Source organism: Eublepharis macularius, chromosome 4 (genome assembly GCF_028583425.1).
Source record: "Eublepharis macularius isolate TG4126 chromosome 4, MPM_Emac_v1.0, whole genome shotgun sequence".
Taxonomy (NCBI): Eukaryota; Metazoa; Chordata; class Lepidosauria; order Squamata; family Eublepharidae; genus Eublepharis; species Eublepharis macularius.
In genome coordinates, this window is record NC_072793.1 from 123,325,405 (window position 1) to 123,342,228 (window position 16,824).

The window sequence follows — 16,824 nt, forward strand, 5'->3', positions numbered from 1 at the left end:
TTGTCGGTTTGTCCCTTTGAATATTTAAGCAAAATTCACTTTTTATTACATGATCAAAATGGTAGCCAAACTGCAGTACAAATGTTTTACATATGCATATTCTTGCATTGTTTTTCCATAGCTGTTCCTGACTTCCTCCTCAGCTGCCTTTTAGCCAAGCTGTCTGTGGTGTTTTATTCCCTTCATGAGCAGGGCTGGTGCCAGGTTCTCTGTCACCTTAGGTGAGATACCTACTTGCCCCCCTCCCCCCGGCTAACCAATTTTTAAAAACAGAAGAAATGTAGGAAAAATGAAAAGCACAAAACTTGAAACTTTTTATATTTTAAATTTAATTTTTATTTCTTAATTTTAAATTTTAAATTTTATTTTTTTAAATAAGTGTGAGGATAACAACAATCGTTTTTCTTATTGTGAGCCAAAAATCTATTTTGTGAGCAGAAACAGCAACTTGCATTGAAGTTTTGAGCACACCTCCTTTTGTGTGTGCGTGTAAAAAAGTTTCCCTCTCTCTTTCTTCCAACCTCTCTCTGAACCCAGAGACTCTTGGCAGTAGAAGGAGGGCTTCTCTTACAGGGCCCGCTTGGAGGAGAGAGATGTTTGGAAGGGGGACTGAGCTGAAGCCTTCTTTTTCTCTCCGACCCTCTCCAAGCCTTAAAATATTGATCACCTTTTTCAGAGATCCCTTTCAGGAACTACCCTCCATGCTCATCCTTCTCCCCGTGGGTTTGAAGTGAACGGCAGCTGACAGCTAAGCATGTGGTGTATAAATATTGAAATAAACTATTGGGGGAGAGGGGGAAGTTGGGGTGATATATGTAAACTAGGGAATGAGAGAAGGAAGGTGATAAAGAGGGGGGTGCAGTGCGGGGCATTGCTCTGCTGGAGTGAAGGGGGAGCAGCATTGAGATCAGAGAATAGCAAGGGGGAGGGAGAATGAAAGGGAGAAGGGGGGAGGAAAGTAATAGAATTTGAAACAACTTTAAACCCAACAACAGTGATTTTCTCCTTCTTGTCGCACAGGAACTGAAGGAGAATTGTGTGTGTCTCACCTCACTTCCTTCTTCCTCTGTGGTGGTGCACACACAACCAGCCACTCTTTTCACCAAAAGCAGCTTCCCCCCAAAAGCCTGAGGAAAGGTGAGAAGTAGAATTGATGCCAGCTGGGGAGGAGGAAAGGGATGTACTAAAAGGAATGACAGGATTGCCCATTGGAAATAATAGGAGAGGCTTGAAGGCTCATTGGAGAAAATGGAAGCCAGGAATGCCAATTTACTTGCATGGGCTCCATTGAAATGCATTACAACACAAAAAAAAGTACAAGAGTCCAATGGTGAAGCTGTGGCTCATGGAAGCTCATACCCTACCACAAATTTTGTTAGTCTTATAGGTGCTACTGGAGTCTTGCTTTTTTCTACTGCTACAGACAAACATGGCTACCCATCTTGATCTATCAACACAGGCCCCAGAGTGGAATGGCAGTCCCTGGGAGAACAATCAGTGGACTGGGACTGGAATGGCAGCGGGTGTGGAATGACAGGGGGTTTCATTCCAGTCCCAGAGCCCTGACCCTATTCCCAGGAGCGGTTGTTGCACTCTTTGACCTGTCATTCCTTCCCAGAGCACAGATTCTGCTCTGAGGGGCTGTCATTGCACTCTGGGAGTTGTCATTCCAGTCCCAGAACACTTCTGCTCCTCCCAGGGCCTGTCATTCCTCTCTGATGCCTGTCATTCCAGTCCCAAAATGCTTCTTCTACTCCCAGGGGCTGTCATTTCACTGCACTCTGGGGGCTGTCCTTCCAGTCCCAGAGCACTGAGCCTATTTCAAGGACTGTCATTCCACTCTGAAACCGGTCCTTCTGGTCCTGGAGCACAAACTCTACAGCTAGTGACTGTCATTGCACTCTGGGGGCTATCATTCCAGTTCCAGAGCATTCCATCTGGTCTCAGAGACCTTTATGGAAAATCCATTCCACATTTTCTTTGCAACTTTTTGTGTTGTGATTAGACATGGGCACAAACCCAAAAAAATTAACGAACTTGCGGTTCGTGGTTTGGTGCCACCAACGAACCTGAACAAACGAACCATAATGAACATTTCCTGTTACCGAACCGGTTTGCAGTTCATGGTTCATGGGGTTCAGAATGGCCCCCATTGCACTTAGAGAGCCCATATTCACAGGGAGTGTTTAGCAGGCTCTCCTCCAGCCAGCATCCATGTTTGGTCAAGATTGCAATAGGGATCTTGGAGTTATATCCTCTCCAATCTGAGGCCCCCAGGAAACTCCCACTCGATACAATTAGAGCCACCAGTTTATGTTGGCCCAGTGTACAAGCGGTTGGCCATCAGAACTGCCTATCAGGGTTTGCAGGGATGAGATTGGAGTGCCCATGGCTACAGAACACCCCCCTTCCCCCTCCCTCCCCTCAGGTATCTTCTCCCATGTAACCAATTTGCAGCTCCATGGTTGGAAGGAAGACCTGCTGATCAAGGTAAACTGGGCTTCGATTTGGGTTTCCAGAGTGACAGAAGGAGTGCAGACAGAGTTCAGACATTCCCCTAGCTCCGTTTCCAAGGGAATTGATTGATGGTGCCTGACTGTCTGGCTTCACGAACTGCGGGCGAACGCAATGAACTGGGCTTCCAATGAACGCTGGTTCATTGGCCATGGACCCTCACAAACCGCCAGATCGTGAACAGACGATCAGACAGTTCGTGGGTTTTTTTAGTTCGTAATTCGGTTCGTGTCCATGTCTAGTTGTGATGCATTTCAGTGGAGCCCAGGCAAGTAAATTGGCATCCCTGGCTTCCATTATCTCCAATGGCCCTTCAATCCTCTCCTATTATTTCCAATGGGCAATCCCCCTGTCATTCCTTTTAACACATGGCAGGGGGGCAGAGGCAAGAAAGACAGGAGCGAACAAGAGGGACAAAAGGTCAGATGGGAGCTCACTGCTCCTCAGCCAGCTAGAGTGTGTCTTGCTCCTGGAAGCTTTGCCCAGAGCTTAAATTGAGAGAGAGGGGAGGAGGGGGGAAAGGCAGAGAGAGAAATGTCCCCACTGTTGGGGCTGAATTCACAGCTCCTCAGGTGCTGGCTGAACAGGAAGACAGGGCTGCCCTTCTGCACTCCAGAAGAAATGTCTTGCACCAAGAGAGGAGAATTCCTGCACGAGTGCACAGGAGCGCGCACACTGCAGGGAACTCTGGTCGTTGGGGGGCTGGCACGGTGCCTCCTTCAGAGTTCAGCACCTGAGGCGGGGGCCAGCTCTGCCTCAATTGAAAAGCCGGGCCTGTTCATGAGACTCTCTTAGTATTCTCTTAGGTTGTTGCTGCCACTAAAGGCCCTTACCTTAGTTCTCTCAGCAACCCTTAGTATAGGAAAACTTGGTTATATTAGATTTTTTAAATTTATTTTTTATTTTTATTGTGGGAAAGTTAAAAGATAGAACAAGAGAAAGTGGAACATAACAAGAAGACAACTACAAAGGCCAAGAATGGCCTACAAATCAATCTTCAAAGTAAAAACAGTAAGAAACATAATAGGCATATTATTAATCCATTACAGTTTTCCACCTACAACACTTCCCTCTTTATTATCAATCAACTTATGGTCTTATTAATATCTTTTTTCTGTGTCTCTTCTTCTTGATATCTCAGAACATTATTCTTAAAAACCAAAACCAAAAATCATTAATTCTTTTTTCTTTGTCTCTCTCAGATAGTCTATAAAGGGTTTCCAATTTGCCATGATACAAAGAGTGTTTTAGCTCTAATTAATGCTGTAAGTTTGGCCATCTCAGCAGCATCCTGTCTCACACAGGGGCCAACTAGTTAGCTAAGTCCATCATCTTCCCAGTCCAATCTTCCAACACTGGTAGCTCCTTGCACTTCCATTTTTGAGCATACAACAGCCGTGCCACTATTACCATATATAAAATTAAAATACCATGCTCTTTTTCCAATTTATTGTCCATAATTCCCAACAAATAGAACTCTGGTTTAAACTGTAAATTAACCTTTAAGATTCTCTGCATTAACATATGTACTTGTAGACAATTTTTTTTTGCTTTGTTATATGTGGTAGAATAACAGAACGGTCAGAGCGTGGGGGTGGTCTTGCTGTAATGTAAAAAGGAGTTCTTTATTTGAGATAAAACCGACATTTAAAACAGAAATAGAGTTTATTTAGAAGTATATATGTGTAATGATTTGTAGTTCCAAAAGCATAATGGTTTCATTAAGACTTCTAGTGCCAGGAGGGCTGATTCTAGTCAGGACCACAGCAAGGGGGCAGGGGGGCTTCTGGCCCGTGTGCCATTTTCCTGACTCAGAATGGCATTGGGGGTATTATTTGCCCTGTTATGCAGGCGCCCACCTATGTTGTTTTGGGCCAGGAAAAACACTCTTCCCTACACTATGGTCCTCCAACCATAGGACCAAAAGAATATAAGAAGAGGCCTGCTGGATCAGGGCAGTGGTCCATCTAGTGAAGCATCCTGTCTCACACAGGGACCAACCAGTTTGTCTGGAGGGCCAACAACAGGGCACTGGCACTGAGGCCTTCCCCTGATGTTGCCTCCTGGCACTGGTATTCAGAGGTTTCCTGAATGTGGAAATTCTTTTCAGTCACTTGATGAACCCATCCTCCATGAATCTGTCTACCCCCCTTTCAAAGTTTATGTCTGTGGCCATCAGTACATCCCCTGGCAATGAATTCCACACTTTAATCGCTCAGTTCCCCCGCTACACACACTCACACACACACACACCAATTTTTAATGCAGTTCTCCACGGAGACCAGTAGCTGGCATGTGGCTGCCAGCCCATGGAGAACACATGACAACTGCCGCATCTAGTTTGGCCCAAAATATTGTAAACTAGACTGCAAAAACTTCATTCAGGGCCAAGCTACACATGATGAATGACACTTGTACGGCAAGTGGATTGAGTGGAGGGCAAGTGAACAGGGAGAAATACACTTGCTGTTCAAGTGTCATTTGTCACTTGTAGCTTGGCCCTGAGTCTCACGAGGCCACTAGGAACTATAGTTCAGTTCAGAAAGAATGTCACTGGCTTAAATGCAGGCTAACATTTCTGAGGGGACATTTTGGGCCTGCAGTGTGAGGAGGGAAGGCAGGAAAATCATGTTCCATGGTAGAAATACTTGTACCTGTGGAAATGTTAGCTTGGATCCAACCCATCCTCTGCACACACTGAAAAGCCACATGTGATTATTTTAAATGATGTGGCTACCCTGAGAATAGCACAAAATTCTATGCATTCCAGTAACAAGAATGCACCAGCAATAGCTACTTGGTCATCTGTTGTGTCAAATGCCACCAACCATGCAGATGCAAAACTGCTCAAAATTCACATTTTAAATTGTGGACAAATAATCAGTGAGATCCTATGGGGTACCCCATAGGGGAGAAAATGAGTAAGGGCTTCTTGAGACTGTGTTCTTTAAATTAAAAAAAAACTATGATGGTGAATCCACACAGGGCTTATCCTGCTTATAACCTTGAGTGCTGATTAAGGGTATGGAAAAGTTGATGCAGTGACTTAGATCATGTCATTTGCTGTATTAGTCTTGAGTGTTTCCTGGGTCATAAATGTCCTTCCATCATGTTGACAAGGCAGCCAGGGCTTTAAGAAATGTAAAAGAGCAGGTAAGATGGCTTCACAGATTTTCTCCAATAGAAAGGGATCCATAGCAGCTGTAAAGAGAGATGTTCAGACAAATATTAATAATATATTCCTAGAGCTAAACTAATCAGGGATAGTGGGGAAGAGCACTTCAAATTTTGCTAGGCAGGAGTTTTGGAAACAAAATGCCTCTCAAAAGCTCTTAAACTTAACTGCAGAATTGCCAGAAACACCATTGCTTGGTACTTGGCAAATCTGCAATGGACTAGTAGCAACAGTTTTGATGAATGCCAGAGTCACGTTTCTTTCTACCAACAATACAACTCAAGTGACAAATTCCTTTCCCCCTCCTTGCATTTTTATATCAAAGTTATATAGGGAAAAATGTAGAAAAGAAATCTAAAATGTGAAGTGCAACAATGAGAGGTTGTGCTGTGAATTGATCAGAGAGTCCTCTGAGCGCAGCTGCTGGTTCCTGGGTGCAGCGGGTTATTTCTAATATTCTCAGGGTTCAACTGTCCTTTAAATTGCTGCCATTAAAAAGGCCATATTGACTCTAGTAATTATTACATCAACATTGTTCATAAGAGGTAATCGTTCCACATGCTGAGGGCTCTTTTGAGACCCTGCCAAAGAACTGGAGTTCACTTGTTGTTTAGGCAGTCTGGGAAAAAGTCAGCTGCATAACTATACAATGCAGCTGACTGAATAGAGAAAACGTGTGCAGCCTACGATAGCCATGGGCGATTTGGAAGGCAGGGTACAGATCCAACAACTTGATCCCAATGTAATTCATATCAAATAAAGGTTAGGGACTTGGCTCAGGCTACATATATAGGAGAGTGGGCTGGTAGGATAGGTGGGTAGGTGGTGGATATAATTCTTGACTACTCCCCACTGTAACCTCCCCCCCAATCCTCTTCATGTAAGTAGAAAACTAGTACATCTAGCTTTCCTGCTATTCTAGTTTTCAATATATAAATGAATATTTATATAGAACAAATATGCAATCTGCACACCTGCAGAACACAACAGTATCTTGTTATTATGGCAGGACGATAGTACCTTACTCTATGGCATGTGTAGATGCAGTCTTAAGATAAACAAAAGGCTCATGTTCCCATTCACTTTGAAGTGAAAACTTTAGAGCCAGGTCTAGAGAAGCAGCAGGATGAGATAGAATACTGACCGTGTAGGCATAATTTCACCCGCAAGAGGGAGATTGCCTTTCAGTATGTTCACCTACATGATAAACCAGTTTGGTGTAGTGGTTAAGAAGAGTACGGGACTCTAATCTAGAGAGCCGGGTTTGATTCCCCACTCCTCCACTTGAAGCCTGTTGCCAAGTAGGCCCCCTCTCCTGCTTTAAAGCCTGCCATGAACTGTGTTAAAGTTTCCTGCGTTGCTGTTTTACTGCTGCACCAAAGACTGCCCTGCACGTGTGTGTTCTGGTACACGTGTCATTTTCCTGCCTGCGTGTCAATTGCCTTACTGCTGCTATGGACTGTGTAGTTTACTGACTCCATGTTTGGTTAACTGCACAAAGGACTCTTTTCCTGGGCAACCCTGCCCTGACCTGTATCTGGATTTCCCAGTGTATGTTTGGACTTTATTACAAATGTGCCCCGTGCCTGCATTGCCATCTGCCACGGACCGTGCCTGTTCCCTGCTTTGGACTGTGTTTTGTGTGCTGTTTCCCCTGCCTCCATGGAAGCCTGCCTCATATGGGCCCAAGCCGCTGCTAGCAGCCGGGCGCCTGCCGGGGAAACCTCCAGCGAGCCTGGCTAGGCGCTCCCTGGTCAGTTCCCGCCTGGAGACTCCCGCGAGCCGGTCGCCGAGCTTGCCCTCGCTACCGGGCAGCCTGCTATCCAGCCCCAGCTATGCCCAGCCGGCATCCATGTTCTTAGGCAGCCAGAAGACCCAGGGAAGGAGACTGCTTTGGGAAGCCATTTCGGCAAAGCGGGCACACCACGTCCGCAGCGAGAGTACCTCGCCCCGCTCTGCATATCTTAGGAGCCGCCCAGGAGAAGGAACTAAGTGCCGACCATCCCAAGCACTTAGAGAATGCATCTCAAAGAAACCTCCGCATTCCAGAGCTGATGACATCAGGACAAGCCCTGTCCGCTGGAACATCCTTTCAGCCCACTTGGATTTCCCCCTCCCTCTTTTGTCCCCTCTTCCTGAGGTGTCACTTATCACAATCTGATTACCAAAGTGGCCCATCCAAGCCATTCAGTAGCACATTAGAGCCTTTGTTTTAAACTGTGAGAACCACCAAGTACAGCACCAGCCCCAGGGTACGTTTTGGTGTATTTAAGCTGGTCTCTCAGACCGCATGGTGCTCGTGCCATCCTATCCAGAACCCCTCGCTGTCCGTCTGTGGTCCCAGTGCTGGCATTGGGCCACCCTCGCTGCTATGTCTCTGCTTCGCTCCAGGATTGTGAGTATTTCCCTTATCATCATTGGGAACCCGCTAATGCGAAAGTCTCTATATTTCCTACTCTGTATTTCTTAGGTCTTGTATGTTCTTTGTATGCTTGTGCAAGTTTAGGCTTACGCCACACTAAATACACGTGTTTGGAACCTATTTGTAGTCTGCCTCTTTTTCACTAGAGTGTCTGGGATCGGGACCTCCGTAGACATAGGTTAAGATCCGCGCTAATTTTAAGTTACAGACTGCTATAGCTAATTTCCCCATTATAATAAAGAGCAGTTCTGGTAACAAGCCAGCTGGTTGACCTTGGGCTTATCACGGCTCTCTGGAGCTCTCAGTCCCACCCACCTCACAGGGTGTTTTGTTGTGGGGATAATAATGACATACTTTGTAAACCACTCTGAGAGTGGGTATTAAGTTGTCCTGAAGGGTGGTATATAAATCGAATGTTGTTATTTTTATTATTAATGTTAAACTCCCTATGAAGAGAAAAACAGTGCAGCAGGAAAAGAGTTGAGTTAGAACTCCCCTTCCTGATGTGCTAGCTTTCTTTTTCTAGTGACCCCCCACCCCCCAGCCCCATGTGAGAATTGTATACAGGGCTTAGTGTGACAATGGAGAAGCAGTTGGTGGGGGGGAGAATAATATTTGCAGCCATATTTTAGAGCCAATCTTGTCCTCAGATGAAGTTCTTAAAATGTTTCACAATCTAGTACAGAAAGTCAGACCTTTCTAGCTTGCCAACTCTGGCTTGGGAACTTCTTGCAGACTTGGGGACAGGGCCTGAGATACATGGACTTTGGGGAGGAAGCTCAGCAGGGCTATGATGCCCTAGACCGCCCCCTCCAAAACTGCTATTTTATCTAGGGGAAATTATCTCTGTAGTCTAGAGATCAGTTGTGATCCTGAGAGAACTCAGGGCCCTACCTGGAGGCTGGTAACAAAGTAGGTCTCCTTCTGCTCTGGGACCCTTAAAGGCTGAGGGTATTGCTTTCTCCTCAATCCAGCCATGCCCCACTCTGAAATGCATAGCTGGAGTGCTCTTAGAACTCATCAGTCACCAGAACGTTGTTTCTATGCAGGGAAAGTTGCAGGCTGCAGACTGGCTCCAACATCTTCCAGAAGCAGAATGTGAATTGTGTGATTAAGGAAAAGACTTTGGAAAATAGAAATATTTGGCGAATTCAGTTGAGGTTTAATTAAAATTAATACTATACCTTATTGGAGCCGAAAGCACAAAGCTGCACATGTAGTTGAATATGTTGAACCAATTAGGGAAGCCAAATAAGGCTGTCTAAACTTAATTGCAGACCTCTCCATTCCCCCATTACGTCAAGTGTTGCTAATGCTATTATGCTTTTGACAGGTGGCCCCCGTTAAAAGAGCAAATCAATAATGTATCTCAGCTGGCAGCGGTGGGGGACACACACTCAAATACCATTTGCATTGCTGTCAAGGATCCGCAAACATTTTGGTTAACCTCCTAGTGTGTCCCTTTGAGCTTAAGTTGGCATCCCTAACTTCCTTTTATGAAAGGTAAAAGTAAGAACAGTGAGATTAAGAGCTTTCCTGGTATTAGAGCGGATTTTAAAAACCCAGTGAAAACAAGGCACGTGTAGGCTTTACTGCTGCATAGCATATCCACATAAACGATGGCTGGGGGGACTACAGGATCTTTTTGGAGGCATTAAGCTAGCTTTCCAAAGCTAGTTTCCACTGTATATTTAAGTGCTCCAAGTGGATAACCAATTCTTTACATGCATTTGATATCCATCTCTCTCTCTCTCTCTCTCTCTGTTATTTTGTTTGTTCTTAATCCTGCCCCCTTTAAAAAGGAGCACTGGAAGCAAAAGGATGAGAATGGCCAAAATAAAATCGTCAAACCAGGCATTTCTAGGGTTGCTACTTACCTGCTGCCAGCAGGAATCTGCTGCCAGTGCTTCTCCCCCTCCACCACTACTGTATAGAGCATGGTGGGGATCAGGGAAGACAACCTGTGATGCATTGACACCATTTCTGGGTGAAGATCTGTCAGTGACTTCACCACATTAAGTGACACTCTAGGAATCCCTGAAATGTCTATGGTTTTACTACGGGTTTTTGGTCTGGCAACTTTAGGCATTCCTATGGCATGGCCCTCCTGTACCATCTGAGAATGCCTGTGGGAGAATGAGTGCAGTCCTAAGCAGAGTTACTCCAGTCCAAACTCCTTGAAATCACAGGATTACACTGTCAAACTTTGAATGTTCTCTTATTTCTTAAACAAAAAATTCCTAGCACTTAGAAAATTAGCACGCTAAGGAGAAGGTTAGGTTACACTCCTCTGTCTGGCATGCTAGCTTTTCACAGGCGAGAAGTTTTCATTTATTTACACTATTTATATCCTGCCTTTCTGCCTGATTAGGGCTACCAAGGTTGTGACAGAAGAGATCACAGAATTGTGTGATCTTTCACTTGCAATGTGAAGTGGCTTGTTCCAAGGAAGGCAGGAACCTGTGATATTTCTGAATGTGTAGTCCAGTCTTTATAAATTAAAAGCAACTAAGGAATGCTTCTGTTATCCGAAAGAGAAAGAAAAGACCTATTGGATTCCATTTGCTGCTTCTTTTCTGATCAATTTGTAACACAGCTATAAATCTCTTGGGAGTCCAGCGTTGCTTTGTCCAATTGAGATTAAGTGGGCTTGAATGATCTGGCTTTTTCTTCATTCTGGTGAATGCAGCCTGTGCTCAAAGAGCTGAGTATCAGCCATCTTTCTGAGAATCACCTGTAATTATAGAATGACAGGAGGGAAACCAAAGTCATTCAGCGTCTTGTACTGAAGCCAGATTCTCTAAACTTCTTTCCAGACTGTGATTTTTGCAAGGCCGTGACTGAAGCAGCCCAAAAACCCTGCTTCAGCAACTGCTTCTCTTGTACAGGGATCATGTTTATCACCAATCATACCTTTTTCTTGTGCCATTTCTGGCTTCAAACAGTACTGAGTCATTCACACACACACACCCTGCATTAGCACAACAACAGAACACAAGGGATCATGTTACGGGCTTTTTTGCACAGTGGTGGTAGCCTAAATCTAAACTGATGTTCATTCTACTTAGATGGAGAGCTGTTCAGCCACTCATTTCTCATTTCTATTCCACCTTTCGACCATATTGGCAGTTTGCAAAAATAAACACCAATCACAAATCAATTGAAACAAGGACATTGTCATGAGTAAAACAATAAATATAAACCTCAGCTAAAACAGAACAACAGATGGCAAATAACAATACATAAATAGCTGTTACTTGTCCATCCCCCAAAGCCTTACAGAATAAACAAGTGCTTTGTTTTTACTACTTTCTTAAATGCGATCCACAAAAGGACGAGAGAGCCTTCCTAGGAATGGTGTTGCTTAACTGGATAGCCTACTCTCTCATATTACACTGACTAGTCACCACCAGTCTTGCTTCTTTAAATGAGATGTGCATGCGTACATGTGTATGCATGCATGCAACCCCCCCCCCACACACATTAGTTCTTAAGTCATTTTTTTTTAAAAAAAATCTTGAATCTGATACCATATTTAAAGCTAGCATTCTAAGACTTGTTTCTATTGGTTTGGAAACACATTTCTGGATAGTTTCTGGTGGGTAGCCATGTTAGTCTGCAATCAAAGAGCAAGATCTGGGTTCAATAGCACCTTAAAGACCAACTAGATTTCTAGGGTATGAGTTTTTGAGAGTCAAAGCTCCCTTTGTCTAATACAGAGAGTGGAAAAAGGGAGGTCTCTTTATAATCCAGGCAAAGGGTGGGAGGGTTATGGTAAATTAGAGTGTCAGAAGCTAGCTATAATACATGTTGTAGTTAGCTTGATGGAGCCTGGGTTTGAAGTGCAGAAAATTAGCATCTGTAATGCGAGAAAAATCCTACTTCCAAATTGAATCCTGGGGAATCCATTGTTCCAAATTTTCAAATAAACTCAATTTCAACAATCTTGCATGGTAAGTTTATCTTTGAAGTTTCTCTGCTTAAGAACTGCTACTCTAAGTCCCTGATGGATCTCTTAAAAGCTCATAGCTTGGAAATCTACTTAGTCTTTAAGGTGATATGGGACCTGGATCTTACATTTTTAGATATAATTCTTCCTACCACCCGACTGTGACAAGATAAAACAAGGGTCCCCAACATTGCACCCAGGGGTGCATGGCATTAACTGACATTTTTCTTGGTGCTCACCAAGTGGATGGAGCCAGGTGGGGCTTTTGCCCAGCAAGGCTTCTGATTGGCCAACTGAGATCTGATTGGCTGTGCAGCTGCTTCCACTACAGCACAAGGATCTTCACAGCATGACTGCAGGTAAGTTGCGTGTAAGCCAGAAAATGTTTTGAAACAATATGTTCATTTAAACAGGCATCCTATTAAACAGAGCTTCTACCTGAAATATTGAAGAATTACCATTAGAGTTATCCACAGCCTCACTCCCGGACTATCTGGGTTGGCTCCACTTCTTGTGGCAAACATTTTTGGTTGATTCCATCTCCTATGACACCCATTTTGTGGTCGTCTCTGCCTCCTGTGGCAGCCATTTTGTTGTTGCTCCCACCACCCTATGTCAGAATTCCAAAGGTGTACACAGGCTCCAAAAGATGGTGGATTCCTGGGATATAATGTCTCCATTTTAATCCTTTTATCTGCTATGCTGTATCTGTGTGGGCTCTATTGCTTTCAGCATTTTTCTCTCAGCTCATCCGACTTCCTGTACTGGACAAGTCCAGGAGAAAATATACTTCAAATAGAGGATTGTAGTGAGGTAAGATGCAGAGGCAGGTTAGTTCTACATGTCTGCCTGCTCTGGTTTTATATGGACTAATGGATATTGAGTCCCTCTATGACTGCACTGCTTTTAAATACAATACAGTACCTAAAATCCTGAATCAATACTTCTCTCATAGAGACAATCTGATACTGGGGGAGATGGAGCAATGGGGGTGCCATTCTCAATCCCTGCCCCTGCCCCTTCTACATGGCTTCTTGATTGGGTGGGGAGAGCCTTTGCCTCTGTCTCTATTCTCCCTGCCAGTATGCATTTCCCAACCAGTGTGTACAAGCAAAGCCTGTGGCTCTTCCCTTTGCTGTAAGTGGTGTTTGTGTGTGTGTGCAGAAGAGAATTGACTTGCTTGATGCCCATGCTTCGCTACAGTATTTCACTACTTTAAATCCACTTATAATACTTACGGGTATGTAACATTTTTTGGTTTGTGGGAGGGTTTTTTTAGTTGTTTTGTAGTATAATAGCATACTACCTGAGCTTCACAAAGGTTTTTCAATAAAGTGAAGTATGTTGAGGCCGAAAACTGATGAAGTGAATTTTGAAATGTAACATTTATTGAAGAAATTTTAAAAGGAAAAGATTGTAGTGCAATAAATAAAGTGAAAAATATGTACAACCTTTTTTTTCTACTGAAGGACCTTTTTGTAGATCTCATTGGTGGTTTTCCCTTCAGGTGCTAGGATCTCCAGGCTGCTGGGTGAGCTCACTCTGGAGCAGGCCACATAGAACTGCCGATGTGAGAAGCAGTCCTCCTTCAAGTTAATTCTTGCCACCTTCAGTGTCCGCCCCTGGGACTTGTTGATCTTCATAGCAAAGCAGATCTTGAGGGGGAACTGCAGTCTCTTGAATTTGAAGGGATTCTCTGATGGTATGAGTGGTATGCGTGGTATGAACACCAACTCCTCCCCCTCCCCAGCACTGCCAGTGAACAATGTGGCCTTGATGATATTCCTGTGGAGGCTTTCACTCATAGTCTGGTGCCATTGCAGAGTTTGGGTGGGCTGAGGTTCTGCAGCAGCATCACTGGAGCCCCCACTTTGAGAGAAGCTTGTGGGCTGAGAAACAAGGAGGGTTGAGCATGTTGAGGAACTCCACAGAGTAGTGGACCACATCATCCATTTGCACCACTGAGTCCACAGATCTGTACTCCATTTTGAGTTAGTTAAATTGTGTTTCATTAATGGTGGCAGCCTTGTCGATCTGGGGGTCAGAATGGCATGCTTGCACAGCCAGTCCATGGACTTCTCCATGATAGTGATGATATCAGGGTATAACGTGGCTGTTAGGTCTGCTAGGGTTGTCAGTACTGTGCCTGGGCCTGCAGGGATGGTCATCTTTCCCTTGGACTCAGGATATGCTCCATCCCCTATTTTTAGTAGCAGTTCAGAGAATTCCCCAGCGAACACCTCGCCTCTCAAGTGGACCCTCATGTTCTTTCTTAGTGAGAATTTCCTGATGAGGGGCCACACATACAATGCCTTGACACAAAAGGTAACCTCATCAACTCGAGTTCCCCTTGGGACTACTGGCAGAGTCTGACAGAAGTCTCCAGCCAGCCGCACTGTGACTCCCCCCATCACTCTCTCGTTGCCCCTGACATCTTTGAGGGTTATGCTCAGTGCCTCAAAACACCGCATGGTGCTCTCATCCCAAACAATGAGCTTACTGTTCTGCAGCATTTGGGCCATGTTGCTTTGTTTTGAGATGCTGAACAGGGGTGTTTTTGCATGGTTGAAGTTAAGAGGCAGCTTGAAGGTAGCAAAGGATCATCTGCCATGCCCGAGTGAGCCTTGAGCTTCCGTGGAAGTGAAAGCCTCTCTGCTCGTCTTCCAGGATTGCTTTGCTCATAGAGAGACTCTGCTGCTATGTGTACCTCAGGGTGATCTTGCTGGTTCTTGGCCACTGCTGCTTGGTGCACCGCAGGAGTACGATGTGCATATTTCATTGCTGCATCTCTAAGTTCCTTCCTCCTTTTAACGTTGGTGTATCTTGCACAATGTCTGCCAGGTGGCTTCTTGGTGGCAGTAAGAAGTGATAGCTGTGAGAGGTATGAGGTGGAGTTGGACTGAAGGAGGGGTGGTGTGGTGGGCACGTTGGCAGGTTCATGTGAGGGGTTCACACTGAAATGGCCCCTAGAAAGTTTGTGAACATTTTAAAACTCAGTTGCCATACTGACTTTTATATAAAATCCCTATTCAGTAGTCTTGTACTGTCTTTCTTCAGCTGTCTGCAGTTTTCTTTACCTTATTTTTACCTCAGAACACAGAGTTCCACCAATCAGGCCGCATATGTAAATGACCTCAGGGCAGAGTGGCTGAGTTGGCAGTTGGCGGGGGGAGGGGGTGAGCACCCTGCCAGCCACACAGGGAAGCTGTATACCTATGGGAAAACACATTTTACCCCTTTTTACCTCCTTAGGGGGCAAATTTCTTAAAATCCCTTCTTAGTGAGCATCTACATCACAAAAGGAATGTTCTCCCCAAATCTCACATTTCTAGGTCCAGGGGTTTGGGCTGGGCATTGATGAGTCAGTCAGAGCACTTGTCTTTATATATTTAGATGGATCAGTGTACAAAGATTTTGACCCTAGCAAGGGAGGCCTGCAGAGTCTGCTTAGCAATGAGTGCCCACTTAGGGTTTGCTAACTGTCTCCCCACCCTGCCTCCCCAGCATCCACTTTTACTAACTCTCAGAGCTGTCATCCAGGCAGTGGTGTTTGCAATGTAGATCAATAGATGATTAATACTTCTGATACAGCCAAGGGGGTCTGAGATTGCTTATTTCAGATATATCAAATTTCTCAGATCCATGTGCATTGCAATGTAATCTTTATTTTTCAGGCTTCTTAAATATCACAGTAAATATGGCACTCTAATGTCTCAGATCCCTAAACAGTGACAAATTTTTTATTTTAATTTTTTTTACACTAACTCTTCAAAAGAAAAGAGTCCCACAGACCACAATATAAGGGCAAACACTGTACATTGTATTCAAAGAGAGTTGTAGCCTTTGCTCTGAGGGTTGATGGTGATTTCTTCCAACAAGTTCAGCATAATGGTTTAAGGCAGCAATGAAATAGTCAATAATGAAAAAGAAAAGCAGGTTGGGGAGAGGCCCCCACAGACTCAACCCAAACAAGGCTGGGAAAATTTTAATAAATTATTCCAAATAAGTATTTATTATAAAATAATAAAAATAAAAATATTCCAAATAAGTATTATGAATGTACACAAGGTTGGGGTGAAAAACAAGTCAAAAACATATGGCCTAAATTACAGGCTACATGCTACAACATTCTCCATATACAGATGATGCTACAGTTGGTCATTTCACTGAATATTTGGAATATTTTTATTTTAGTTTGTAACTTGACCCTGTATCTTCCCCAGCAATGAAATAGTCCCCAGGTAAGCCTGTCATCAACATTGTCAGACAGCTGTCTGGGCCAATGGATCAGCATGGGGACCATTGCTGACCAGAAATGCTGCCATCTTTGTTAGTCTTTTAGCATATACCTGGCTGAATGCACAAAACCATGAGGTGCTATGGGAGAGGGGCTGTGGCTCAGTGGTAGAGCAGCTGCTTGGCAAACAGAAGGTTTATGGTAGCTAGCTATTTGCTTGCAAGCACAGGAGAAGTGGGGTGGTAGAATTATCGCACTGTAGGTATGACATCACTTCCAGTGATAACACCATGTCCATATAATGCTCTAAAATTTCTCCAAAACTGTGTTGTAAATCCATACACTTTGGGGCGGATCCTAGAGCGGCGATGATGGCATTTTCAGTTTTGTGCCCGAAGTAATGTCACACTGCTGCTGCAACAATTCCCCTTCCCTTATTCTCCTCCACCACCATCTGGCTGAGCAGCAGCAGGACAGCAGTCAGATGGCACGAAGTCTCCAGCCACAGCGAGAGACCTGGTAAGTCT